Genomic DNA, 12,168 nt, shown 5'->3' with positions numbered 1-12,168 from the left:
GAAGTATAAATTATATTAGTTTTTTTTCCCAAATTATTTTTTTTTGTTTTCTTTTTTTTTAAATTAAATGTTTTCGAATTACTAACAAAAAAATTGTTGTTAATTGGGGTTTATCACCTGCCACAATATCTTAAGCAATACTTGAGAAAGATGTTTTTGTAAACAGTAATAAATTTTTTTATATTAGATGAATGTTTTTTTGTTTTTGAAAAATTAAATAGACATTGAATTATTTAGTGGATTATGGAAAAATTCAAAGATTATTTAAAATATTGAATGAGATTAAATCCATAAGATTTAAACATCAGTATTTTATTAACAATAACAATGACTGCGAGCTATGATACCGAGAAAAAGAGGAGGCAAAAGGTATGATGATTTTTTAGAGTAAGTGATAGTAGATTGGTCAGACGATCTATAACTCGAACACAGTACGAGAAAGACTTTTGGCTAAGATTTTTTAGCTAGGGGTTAAAGGTGTGACAAGTAAGCTCGATACTACAAGAAAAGTGATCACAAGAATTCATTAGATGACAGTGAAGTGGTAAGCTATGGTGCAAAGCAGAACAGAAGCAATATGTGTGATGATTTTTTAGAGTAAGTGAAAGATTTGTCATATGATCTGTCAGATGAACTGAAGTTTTTGAACTGGTAGTGAAGAAGGTAAGCTTAATTGTCGGACCCTGATTAATCCTTGAAGAGGATGATTATTAATATTTACTTGCACTGTCTTCTCTTTTAGCATAGCATAAGATTTTTATTTTTTATTAAGTTTTTAATATATTGCAAGAAAGTATAATGTTGTAAGACATATTGAAAGAGTTTATTGTATTCAAAAAGCTTGGTCAGGCTGTTTTTACCAAGTTTTGATTTCATTTCATTTTATATTCTTACAACTTTTAAACGTATTCTACCGTCTTTCTTAGGTTTTAAAATTTTTCTCTCTATGCAGCTCGTACAAACTGATATCTGGCTTAATGTATGTTCTGTAGAACGCGGAAGTCGCAGACTCTGTATTTGACAGATGTGATTTGCAAAGACTTCAAATCGATTTTCCTTAGTGTTATATTCTCCCTTGATGCCAATATTATATTTGTAATTAATATCGACTTTAGCGGGACCTGTTGCTTTTTATATATTATACTTTTTATTATCCTTTTGAAACAGTTTCATTCATCTTCTTTGGTGTAAATTAATTAAAGAGGAAGTGCGGTTAGCAAATTATGTCAGTACTGTTGACAGCTTCGAAGATTTACTACCTCAACATCATAAAATAAGATGCGGACAGAATACGTTGCGTTCAGCACTTTCAGTTTTAAAGCTGAGCCAAACTCCTAACCATGCTCTCCGCATTTGGAGCAGACAAACAAATTAGCAGATTGTGGCTTTTTGCTGCGTAGGCAGTTGAACTCAATCACTTCCATTTTAAAGCAGAAAGTAACGAGTAATAAATAAACTTCCTTTCAAGGATTCCATTGCATGTTAAGCATAGAGGCAATATGTCAACGATGCGGTTGTAGTCTTCATAAAAAATATTATAACATAAAATTTTTAAAAAATCATATAATATTAAGTATACACAGTACTAGTATTTCTGCTGTTAGGCTGTACTGAATCCTGAAGTTTATTAGCTATTGTAGTTCCATTAAAATACTCAACAGGATTTATTGAAGTTTCATGTTGAAGTCGGCTCATATATGAGTTATCTACCAGTAGTGGGAGCATAGGTTTCTATATGACACAATATGTTATAAGCACTTTTAAACGCCTCTTTTCTCAGTGGTATGAGCATAGTGACTTTATACGATACGTTATAATATGAGTACTTCTAAACAAATCGTCAGTAACGTGACGCTCTCGTGACTCTGACTTTTGATAGCTTTTTTATTGTGTTCTTGTGGTGTAGCGTCTTATCTATGTGCTGTGCGATTATTGTCCAGATATGTGTTCATTACAAACGAATTGACTGAATGATTGAGTCTGCTCTGCATACTAATTACGAACTGAAAATCCAGTGGTTAGGTTTAGCTCAAAACGTACGAGCTCAAAACGTATCTGGTGTACGTGCGCCAGTTGGTGTACCGAGTACTCTGCAGTGTTGTGTGCGCCACCCTGCACTCTAGCCCTCCACATAAACTGAGGTTTCCATTCCAATTTTAGTACTTTCGAATTCTTATAATTTCAGTATGATTCACTGCAGCACTCGTACGTACTACGTTGGAATTAGTTTGAAAGCATGAGTTGATACCAGAATTGTATCGGAATTAAATGTAAATTTTGTGTGAGACAATAAAGCATGAGTGCTGAGTGCGAATACGGCCCGAAATAAAGTTGGGATTTCCCAAATCAATTGCTGAAAACAGAGAAGTGACACTTTGTCTTGCAAATTGATTTGATAGCGTTTGAGTGTGAGATTGACTATGCAAATTTAATGGGTAATAATTTTTTTTTAATTTCAATTGCATTTTTTTTCTTTAGTTTTTATTTTATTTTGTTTAAACGTTTGTTTACATTCGTCATTAATATAATTATATAAGTACTATTCATTGCAGTATTAATAATTTATATGTACATGTACATACATTCTTTTAGTTTTTGTCTGAGTTTTTAGTTTTAGGCTTAGACAATTGTCTTCTAATAGTTTATTAGTAATTTAATTTTTTTCTAAACTCAGTTGATGTAAGATCCGTCAATGACTTGTGCATTTTATTGACTTTTCACCGATAAGAATACGTTCATTCATCGCCTTTCTGAAGTCGTGTTTGACGTCATTTTAACAATGATTTACAAAATATTCCAAAAATAATATTAAATTTATTCATTATTTTGTAAGAAAACAAATACTTTATATAAATATACCACTTACTATATGCATAAGTTCCCCCGAACAATATTATCTTTCAAATCTAATTTTTCCACATAAAGCGAAATAGTTATACGATAATATACATTGTAGGTAATTAAATAGAAGAATTATTACTAATATCATCGTCATAATAAAATAGTCAACAATATTTATTATAGTGTTACACATAAAATAAGTTCTTTCGCATAGATAGCTAGGTACTATTTGCTGCGTTTCTCATAAAAAAACGGCTTAGTCCGAAGTCGGACCCCTGTAAAGCAAGCTAGCCAACTAACATATTTCGGATAGATATATCGCTATTTTCTAGTGGAAAGGAACTATTTTGTTTAAAATAGAATGCCTAATATATGCAATTCATATATTGGCGATATTCAGGATTGACATAACGGGAAGCGTGAGCAAATGCTTTCTGATGAGTACGGGTCAGTGACAGAGCAATTAACAAAATTTTACTGCTTCTCCATTAGCTCTAAATTTCGACAGTTATTAAAAAAGCATCTATTTGGTTGGCATGTCTTACTATCTTACTACTTATTGCAGTAATAGACGATATTATACAGTGGAAACTATTATGCAATGGATATTATTGTTCCGTGAACACTATTGTACTATGGAAACTACCGTATAATGGACATTTTTGTACACTGTCCACTTAGTACAGTAATAGAGAGGAGCCGTGATTAATACAAATCAATTGTTTTGTTTTTTACTTGACTCTAGACCACTTTTAAGGCAGAAAAATACGCCACCTTCAAGGTGTGTTTATTTCAAGGAATCAAGGAATAACCATCTTGACAGACTGCAGCCACTAAGACACTCAATTCTCATGAAGTAATATCAAACTTGGCCATGAAGTTTTTAGAAAAGTTGAATATGCTGGATCAAAATAGTTAAGTATAGATTTTATAGATTCCGGAACATGTTGTGTTTAAAAAAAATGAAATTTGATGATGTGCCAGCAAAGAAAGAAGAGGGATCGTTGCTAGTATACGCATAACCCTATTGTGGATACTCAACATCTAAAGATAAACTGAAACTTTAAAGAATACAACAAATACTACGATTTAATAAATGGATACGTCTTGATATCCCAGTAGGGGACAGAATAGATTCTAAGGTCTCGATTTAATATCGTCACATTATAATAATACTAATAATAATTGAGTGTTTAATCCTCTTAGCTTAAAGTAGCTTCATATATATTCTGTTAAGTATGTACATAAGTTGTACAGCACAGGAACAAGAAGGGAATGATAACCATGTGTTTGTACACTTACAGTTAAGTATATCGTACTTAATTCCTACACCAAGATCTTCTTCGTATACCCTAAACTGTTGGGAATCTAAATTGGATTTTAGGGTTCAAACTCTTCTTAAAATATGTGGTTCCAATTTACACTAGATAGTTTGGAATTTTTAAATTAAATAATTTTATAAAATCCCCAAATTAGTTTTTAAAAAGCGCTGATCAAATAAATTTATTTAACAGACCAACATGTGTGAATGTCTAGGCCACTGCCATCAAGCGGCGACGCTTCGGAGGTGTCCTTTTGAGTTAATCGATTAATGGACTATAGAAGTTGTTTTGTCTTTACGCCAAGGATATGCGGTTACTAGCGATAGTTTGAGTTGGATTTAGCTTGTCACATGAATGTGCCTTCATTTACGAAAATATGCTAATGAGGTTTAACTTGGATTAAGTAACTTGTCGTATAAATGTGTATTTGTAATGAACATTCCCGAAAAAATGTTATTGTAGTATGTTAGATTGATGGAGCCGTCTAGCTGACGTTATGTTGAGAACATATTCAGATATATGGCGGTGAAGCCAAATGATAATGATGATGTACGGGTTAAAATTTTATAGAAAATTAACTACTTTAGTATTTGTTTTTCTGAATGTGTGTTCATTTTTAATGTTCAAAGAAATATGAAGCATTTCCTTTATATATAAAGATAATCTACATATAGTTGATTTAAATATAAAGTATTTGAAAAACTGTCTGTCTATCGCTACTAGTTACTACTATTTCTTTAAAATGCAAACCACTCATCAATAATTAGTTTGATTTATACTGAATAATTTTCCTCAATTTAAATAAATATTGTATAAATATTTTAGGAATAATTTAGTATAATGATACATCAAACAGACCACAATGTATTATTTATTTTAGTTAAATTATTACTAATATACAGTTAGAAATTTATTTAGTTAAAATTTCATTACAAATTCCCCATTTCACTATGCATCATGGTTTGTTCGCAATTGTATCTACACACATTGGACAATTTGCGGGCAGGAGAGAAGTTTTTCAATTAAATAAATTTTTTTCCACAAATATTTAATAAGCGGTTAACTGCAACTGCAACTGCAACTGCGACTACACAAAACAGTAACATAAACCAAAGCTCTAACAACAGTTAGAGCAGCATCATAAATCGACATCCGGTGAATTTAGTGGGCTTAGAGGTGTGAAAGACGTGCTAAAAACAATCACTGTCAATGAATTATAAATGCAATAGGCGTAATTTGCTTATTAGTCAAAGAGATTAATGACACAGAATTGAATAAACAATTGTGCAAAAACAACAACAACAACAACATCAGCTGCATCACCATTGGCATTAGTATGAGCCAGCAGCGACGTGTCAAATGTATCTATTACAGTAGCAACAACTAAAATAAGCATGTCAAAAAGTATAGCCAAGAAAACCGCTAATCAAGTTCATAGGTCAAAACAAAACTGGCCACCGCGCACATTCTGTTCACACCACTGCATCACAAAAGCTGATGTGCAATGGGAGCAGCAGTTAGAGCAGCGGCAGTGGCAGCGGCAGCACAACGGAAGCTGTGACATTAATTCGCCGTGTTTTACTCATTGGTAGCATATGCTTATGCATATGAAAAAACTCAAAAAAACTTGTGTTGGGTGCACAATTTTTGAATTATTATTGCCAAAGGAAAAAACTTTAACAACAATAACAACAAAAACAACAATACAATACAAATTTGCACACAAGGCAAAGCGTGTCGTTTCGGCCGCCATATTGTGGTATGGCTTGCGTTTCGCTGTTTGTGTGCATATTTCCTGCTGAAGCAAAAAAAATTTGATGTTGAGCTGTTGTTTAGCTGCCTGCCTCTGCTGCTCTGCCTCTGCGACTGCCACTGCTGCTGCTACGTAAACTGCAGCTCAGTTCTGTTTCTATTGAAGTTTTTGCTGTGGAAGTGCAATTTTTACTGCTCTTTAAGGGCAGCAAAGTCGTTTGCTGTGCTTTGAAAGCAATTTGCATTTTTTAACACGTTTTCAAATGAAAAGGAGTAACTTTTTTTTTTCAAGTCAAAATTAATTTTTATTTAAAAAAATTAGCATAAATTTAAAAAGGATTTTCGATTAAGATTTTTTACCTAATATTAGTATTTTTTTTCTTTGTGTAAATCCAGATGTGTTCGATACATTGTAGTTAATCTCGCCTTGACAGGTGTTCGCTTTTTTTTGTTCTTTGTAGTGTTGCAAGTTGCAAATTTTAATCTTTTCTATAATTGGAGTTAGTTTGGATTTAATATTCTGCAAAAACAAAGCAAAAAAAAAAAAAATTACGCAACTCATCAATACGTTTGATGGACAGTTTGACGTTTAGATTTTTAGGATTTACTTCATCTGCGTGATATCAAAAATTAAGGACAAAAAGGCAATAATGTGTTAACCACCATCAAAGGGTGCAGTGTCAGTGACCTTTCAATATGACAATGTTGCAATAAATATTTCAATAAATTACTAACATGAAATTTAATTAATACCTTTTTTTCTTCGAAAAGATATTAAAACTAAAAGTATCTCAAAATAAATCAAATATTTATGAATTTTTGTTTTCACTAAGTTGGGCATTACAGAGGTGAGTCGTCATTGGTGGGAGGGAGTGAACATATATGGCAAAGTGTCTGATTGTATTTAATTTAGAAGTAGCAGTACAATACTTTTTACTGTTCTTTTCAAGTTAATATACAGTCTTCACCTGACGTCCGCCCCCCTCGAAATAGTTACAATGATCCATGCGTAGTAAACTAATCTGTACAGCGAAACTTTTTTCATGAATACATGAGCTTAATACGCTGGGTTTGGAACACACCATATAATACACCACTCCAATGAAAACATCGAAGGAGTCAGTGTTAAGGATACTGCGTGTTATTAACGATTAGCAAACGTTTTAAAAGAACCGAGAATCATAAACCAAAACATTTTGTAAAAACTAAGTTATTAGGCTGAAATTAAATACAGTTACATATTTCATAAACAGCCGAATGTGTTGTTAAAGACAAGTATTTAGGTAATTTTTTGTTTTAATTAAAGAAGAAGTGGGGAAAGAAAAAGGCCGTAAGGTAGCAATTAACAGACTATCACAAAACGAGAGCAAACACAAACTACAAGCACTATATCTTTCTTTGGAATTTTAATTCCAAATAATCAAATAATAATCATCAATAAAAAATCCCTCCCATGGCTGTTGTTCATTTTGGTCTATAGTTAGTGCCACTCTTGCGCCTATATGTGTTTAAATCTTGATCTTCAGATAATCATTTGGAACACATCAGCCACTCATTAATTTTAAGTTTGAAAAAACTCCATGAAGGACCGCAGAATGCTTGTGGCCCAATATAATATGAGGCCGCCCCTTTTCTGGATAGTGGAGTGAAAGACACAGAAAGTGTTTCACATCTCTTATACGTATAAATATGTACTATAGGAAATTTTTTGGTAGAGGATCTTAGTCAGTTGGAAGATGTCACCATGAAAAGCATCTTAAGCTTTATTAAACGTTTGAAATGATTTCAAACCATTAAATTTTATAAGGAAATATAATTAGCCCTCAGACTCAAGTGGATTCATGGAATGTTTAAAATAGTCTAAGTAGAGATAAGACTCTGATTCTTGCTTATGTTTGTTTTTATTAGTAATTTTATTATGAAAGACATTTCAAGTAAAAAAAACATTATTGTAAAAAAATTATTAAAATTTATATAGAATCTTTAACGCGTAAAGTTATTAATAATTTGCACAGTTGATTATTTAATATAAATAAATTTCTCAGAGATTTCAGATTATTTAAAGTTTATGAGTAATAATATTATTTAATAATCTTATTGCAAAAACTTATTTTATACGTAATCGGGTTTGGGTTATTCATAGATTTTATTTATAAAAATCCCGTTAAGTACGTTTAGTCGTACGATTTGAGAGCGAGTACTGACCTAAGCATTTCCAATAATTTCTATGTAATTTTAAAGTAAATTCGACTAGTTTTGCAATATCCAAGTGAAAAGTGAATTTTTCATAAGAAGCGAGTGGAATTTCACTCCCGATTTAATGCATGTAATTTCATATAAAAATTATCTTAGGAAATTAATAAAAAAAAAAATAAAAGAAATTTTGTACTGAAAAATATTCCCCACTGCAGCTAATTAAGTGCTGTAGATACTTTGTATGTGGAGCAGCGCGTCTAATAAATCGAAGCAAAAGCGCTCGATGACAATTTTACGTATTAATTGACTCCGATTTGCATTTAAGCTTAAAAGCTGGAAAAATAATGTAAGCTAACTTCAAGTCCACGAAATACTCAGAAGCGAAGCTCTTAGCGGTGAATACGTACTAACCTACGTCAAAATCAAATCACCAACGAAGTGTAGTGATTCAGACGCCGCTAAATTTGATAATAAATAAGTTTTTTTTTTTTGCTAAGAATTTCGTTTAATTTTATTGCTTGTTGTTTTTGTGAAATCTAAGCCAAAGCTACTCTTTCATCTGAAGCGCCACAGTTCGAAGAGTACAGTAAAGAGTGTGGAATAACAGAGAGCGTTAAGCAAAGAGTATTGATTGCTTCGCTCTTTTTCACGTTTGCGTGTTGCAGCGCTGAAAATGTGGGTGGCTTGATAAGAACCTGATTGGTGGTTAAAACGCTGGTGTAAACGTGTTGTGTCTTCTAATAGTTTTGTGCAGTTTGCTTGCCCATTCATTTCAAAATGGATTTTCTTTTATGCGGACTGACGACGTCAGTAGTGACTTTCAGTACAATTGGACTGAAATAATCAATGCTCCAATAAGGAGTAAAATATATTTAAAATATTTTTTTTTGGAAATGGAATATTTGTAGAATTATAAATAATTTATTATTCAGTATTAATTGTTAATTAACAATTAATATTAATTTTAATTATATACGGACTGTAAATTAATTAAAAAGAAATTCGAATATTTCCTAAGACGCCTGATGATGAGTACTTGGCAATACTCGAAACAGCGTTGTATAGTTAGCCAAATATCAATAAATTAAATAAATTTTTGTTCTTGTCTTTTCTTTGCTATTCGAATCCATCTTATTTTTAAATAATTTATTTTCGTTACTCTCGGCATCATCATCTGACTAATTATGTTTTACGTCTGCAACACAAAATATATATAAATGAATCAGTTGTTAATTATTCTAAAATTAAAAATCTATATATAGTTGAATAGTTATTTAAATTAGTACTCCGAACTTAAGGGGTGTTCTTGACTCAGACTTGCTTCAGGTACAATTTGTTATTTTTTTGTAAATATATAAGTGTTGTTAATTTATCCATTATATGTACCTATATATTTATTTATTAGTGATTTAACATTAAAATAATTAAGAGGATTTTTGAAAAGTAGTGAACTACAACAAAAAAAATTCATTTTTATATTATTTCAATTAATTTAATTTCTGGCTGACCTTACAGTTGTTTCGAGTATTGCAAAATACCCAACATCAGTGGTTTTGAAAATAATTCTTGTATTTAAAAATTCGTTAAAAATTTTTTGAGACTACAAAAATCGAACTCGTACCCTGTCAAATTTGAAGCTTAGAGTCAGCGCACCTTAACCAAGTGACTTGACTTTTATGCTCGCACATTTTTCTGGAGTTTTCTTAATTTGCTGCGAAAGTTTTAATTACAAATTCACTTGCTGTGTTTATATTAGAACAACATCATAAACCAGCTGTAAAATAATTAAATTAATTAATTAAAAATCAATTACAATTAATTTTAAAGTTAGCTATGAATAAAGCACTGAACTACTAGGTCCTTCACTCTGTGCTTATATAATTTATCCATTATATATTCAAAAAGCAGTCTCGAATCTTCAAGACGTCAATTTAATTAAATTTATGATGTTAAAGAATTAAAGATATAATTAAAGATAGAGATATAAACCTTATTTGTAAGTAAATTAAAATTAAATTGCGTTCATAGCGGTAAGACATCTACAATAATTGGTCGGGTTTTTGCATTGAGTGAATAAACTCACCACATGATTGTAGTAGATTCTATTATTACATTTTTATTTCTAGTTGTAACATTTGAGTGGTGTCATAAATTACATTATCCTTCCTAAAATAATCATATAATAATCTAATATAGTCATTCTTTTTTTATTCTACGCTAGACAGCGGAACGAAGAAAAAGGTTGGATAATTTCTTCCCGTTCTCATTAACATCATTTTTTCAGTATTTATTTGAGTAAATTCTTTATTTGAGTAAATTAAATTCCTTTATATTAAATTTAGTAATTTTTTTTCATATTATTACAGAGGACATGAGAGTCGTTATTATCTGTTTTCATACTACATATTCTAGTACATGTAATGCTATTATTATACGTGATTTACATTTATATTGACCTATAGAATTTAAGCGCCCATTCATTGTTGTTTTTTTTTTTTAACTATAAAAATTTATTCTCAATTAAAATAACTGTGATAATTCTTGTTTTCTAATTAAAACTAGTTTTTGAAATATTTTAACTCAGATTATTTGGTTTTTACTACAATCATAGTCATAATTTTTACTGTCTTATTTTTATAAGATATAAAAAACCCACGGTGAATCAACAAACTGATAACGAGTAAAAATATATCATCATCATCACGACCTTCATTGTAAACTTTGATGTGAATAATAATAACTTCTTTGATTTCCCTAATTGTTATTATCATATTTACTTACGATAGCTATATTATTCTTTATTCTGAAATTGGTCATTGAGATCGTTATTAATTCAGTGTTCTCACCCAAAATTTTTTCCTCTATAAATGGAAATATTTTTCGGTATTTTCAGTATTCATATCTTTTTCAGATAATTTATTAGTAATATGTCTTTATTATCCCAAAAATATTTTTCTTTTGACAAGACAGTCTTCTTAAGTCTTCTTTTTCAGTGCTGTTTTACATTCTTCTTCTTCTAAAGAACAATCGAACTTTTCTTCTTCTTCTTCGTCTAAAGAACAATCAAAAGAAGAAAGACGATTGTTCTAAAGAAGAATTGAACTCTTCTCCTCTATTCAAAGAAGAATCGAACTCTTCTCTCTCTTTTAAAGAAAAATCGAACTCTTCTCCTTCTTCCAAAAAAGAATTGAACTCTTCTTTTTCCAAGGAAGAATCGAACTCTTCTTACTCTAAAAAAGAATCGAACTCTTCTTCTTTAAAAGAGGAATCGAACACTTCCTCTTATAAAGATGATTCGAACACTTTTTCTTCTAAAAAAAAATCGAACTCTTCTTCAAAAAAACAATCGAATTCTGCTTCTTCTAAAGATGAATAGAATTTTTCTTCTTTAACAGTAATATGGAATTTTTTTCTTTTACAATAGAATTGAATTTTCGAAAAAGAATGGAACTCTACTTTAGCTTCTGGAATATAGTAATTCATATCTTATCAATTGTTATGATCCGCAAACGTAGATAAGGAATAGTTCTGATTTTTTTTGGAATCTGATAGTGTCACAACAAATATTCACCTCTGCGTTTTATTATCTTTACCAGTTCTTGTAGCTCTTATTGAATATTTTCGATGTTGTGTATATACAGATTTATTATAATGCTGTAATTGCGCTTAATATAGACCACCCATTTTTTACCGAATTTACCAATTTTAATAGCGATCTTGTTTTGTGACATCCCTGATTTATGTAAATTAATTGGATTCTATTGATGAAGACCCACCGCATAGAATTAAAGTAGTGCTGTAAATAATTGCGATTAACATAGACCGCCCAACTGTTTATGATAATTCCTAAACACCTTTCAATATTGTTACTGACATATTTTATGCACATGAGCAATTTATAGTAAATTAATTAAGTATGAATTTTGAGGTTAAATAGTAAATAACATGTTAACTTGTTATTATATTCAATAAATAATACAGGGTTATTCAATTAAATAGATTCAATAACTTATATGTATATAATGAATAAAAAAGTTTCTATTCATTCAAATTTTTT

Source organism: Teleopsis dalmanni, chromosome 1 (genome assembly GCF_002237135.1).
Source record: "Teleopsis dalmanni isolate 2A chromosome 1, ASM223713v2, whole genome shotgun sequence".
In the NCBI taxonomy this organism is placed as follows: Eukaryota; Metazoa; Arthropoda; class Insecta; order Diptera; family Diopsidae; genus Teleopsis; species Teleopsis dalmanni.
The sequence above is the reverse complement of the archived record's forward strand: the minus strand, read 5'-3'. Positions refer to the sequence as shown.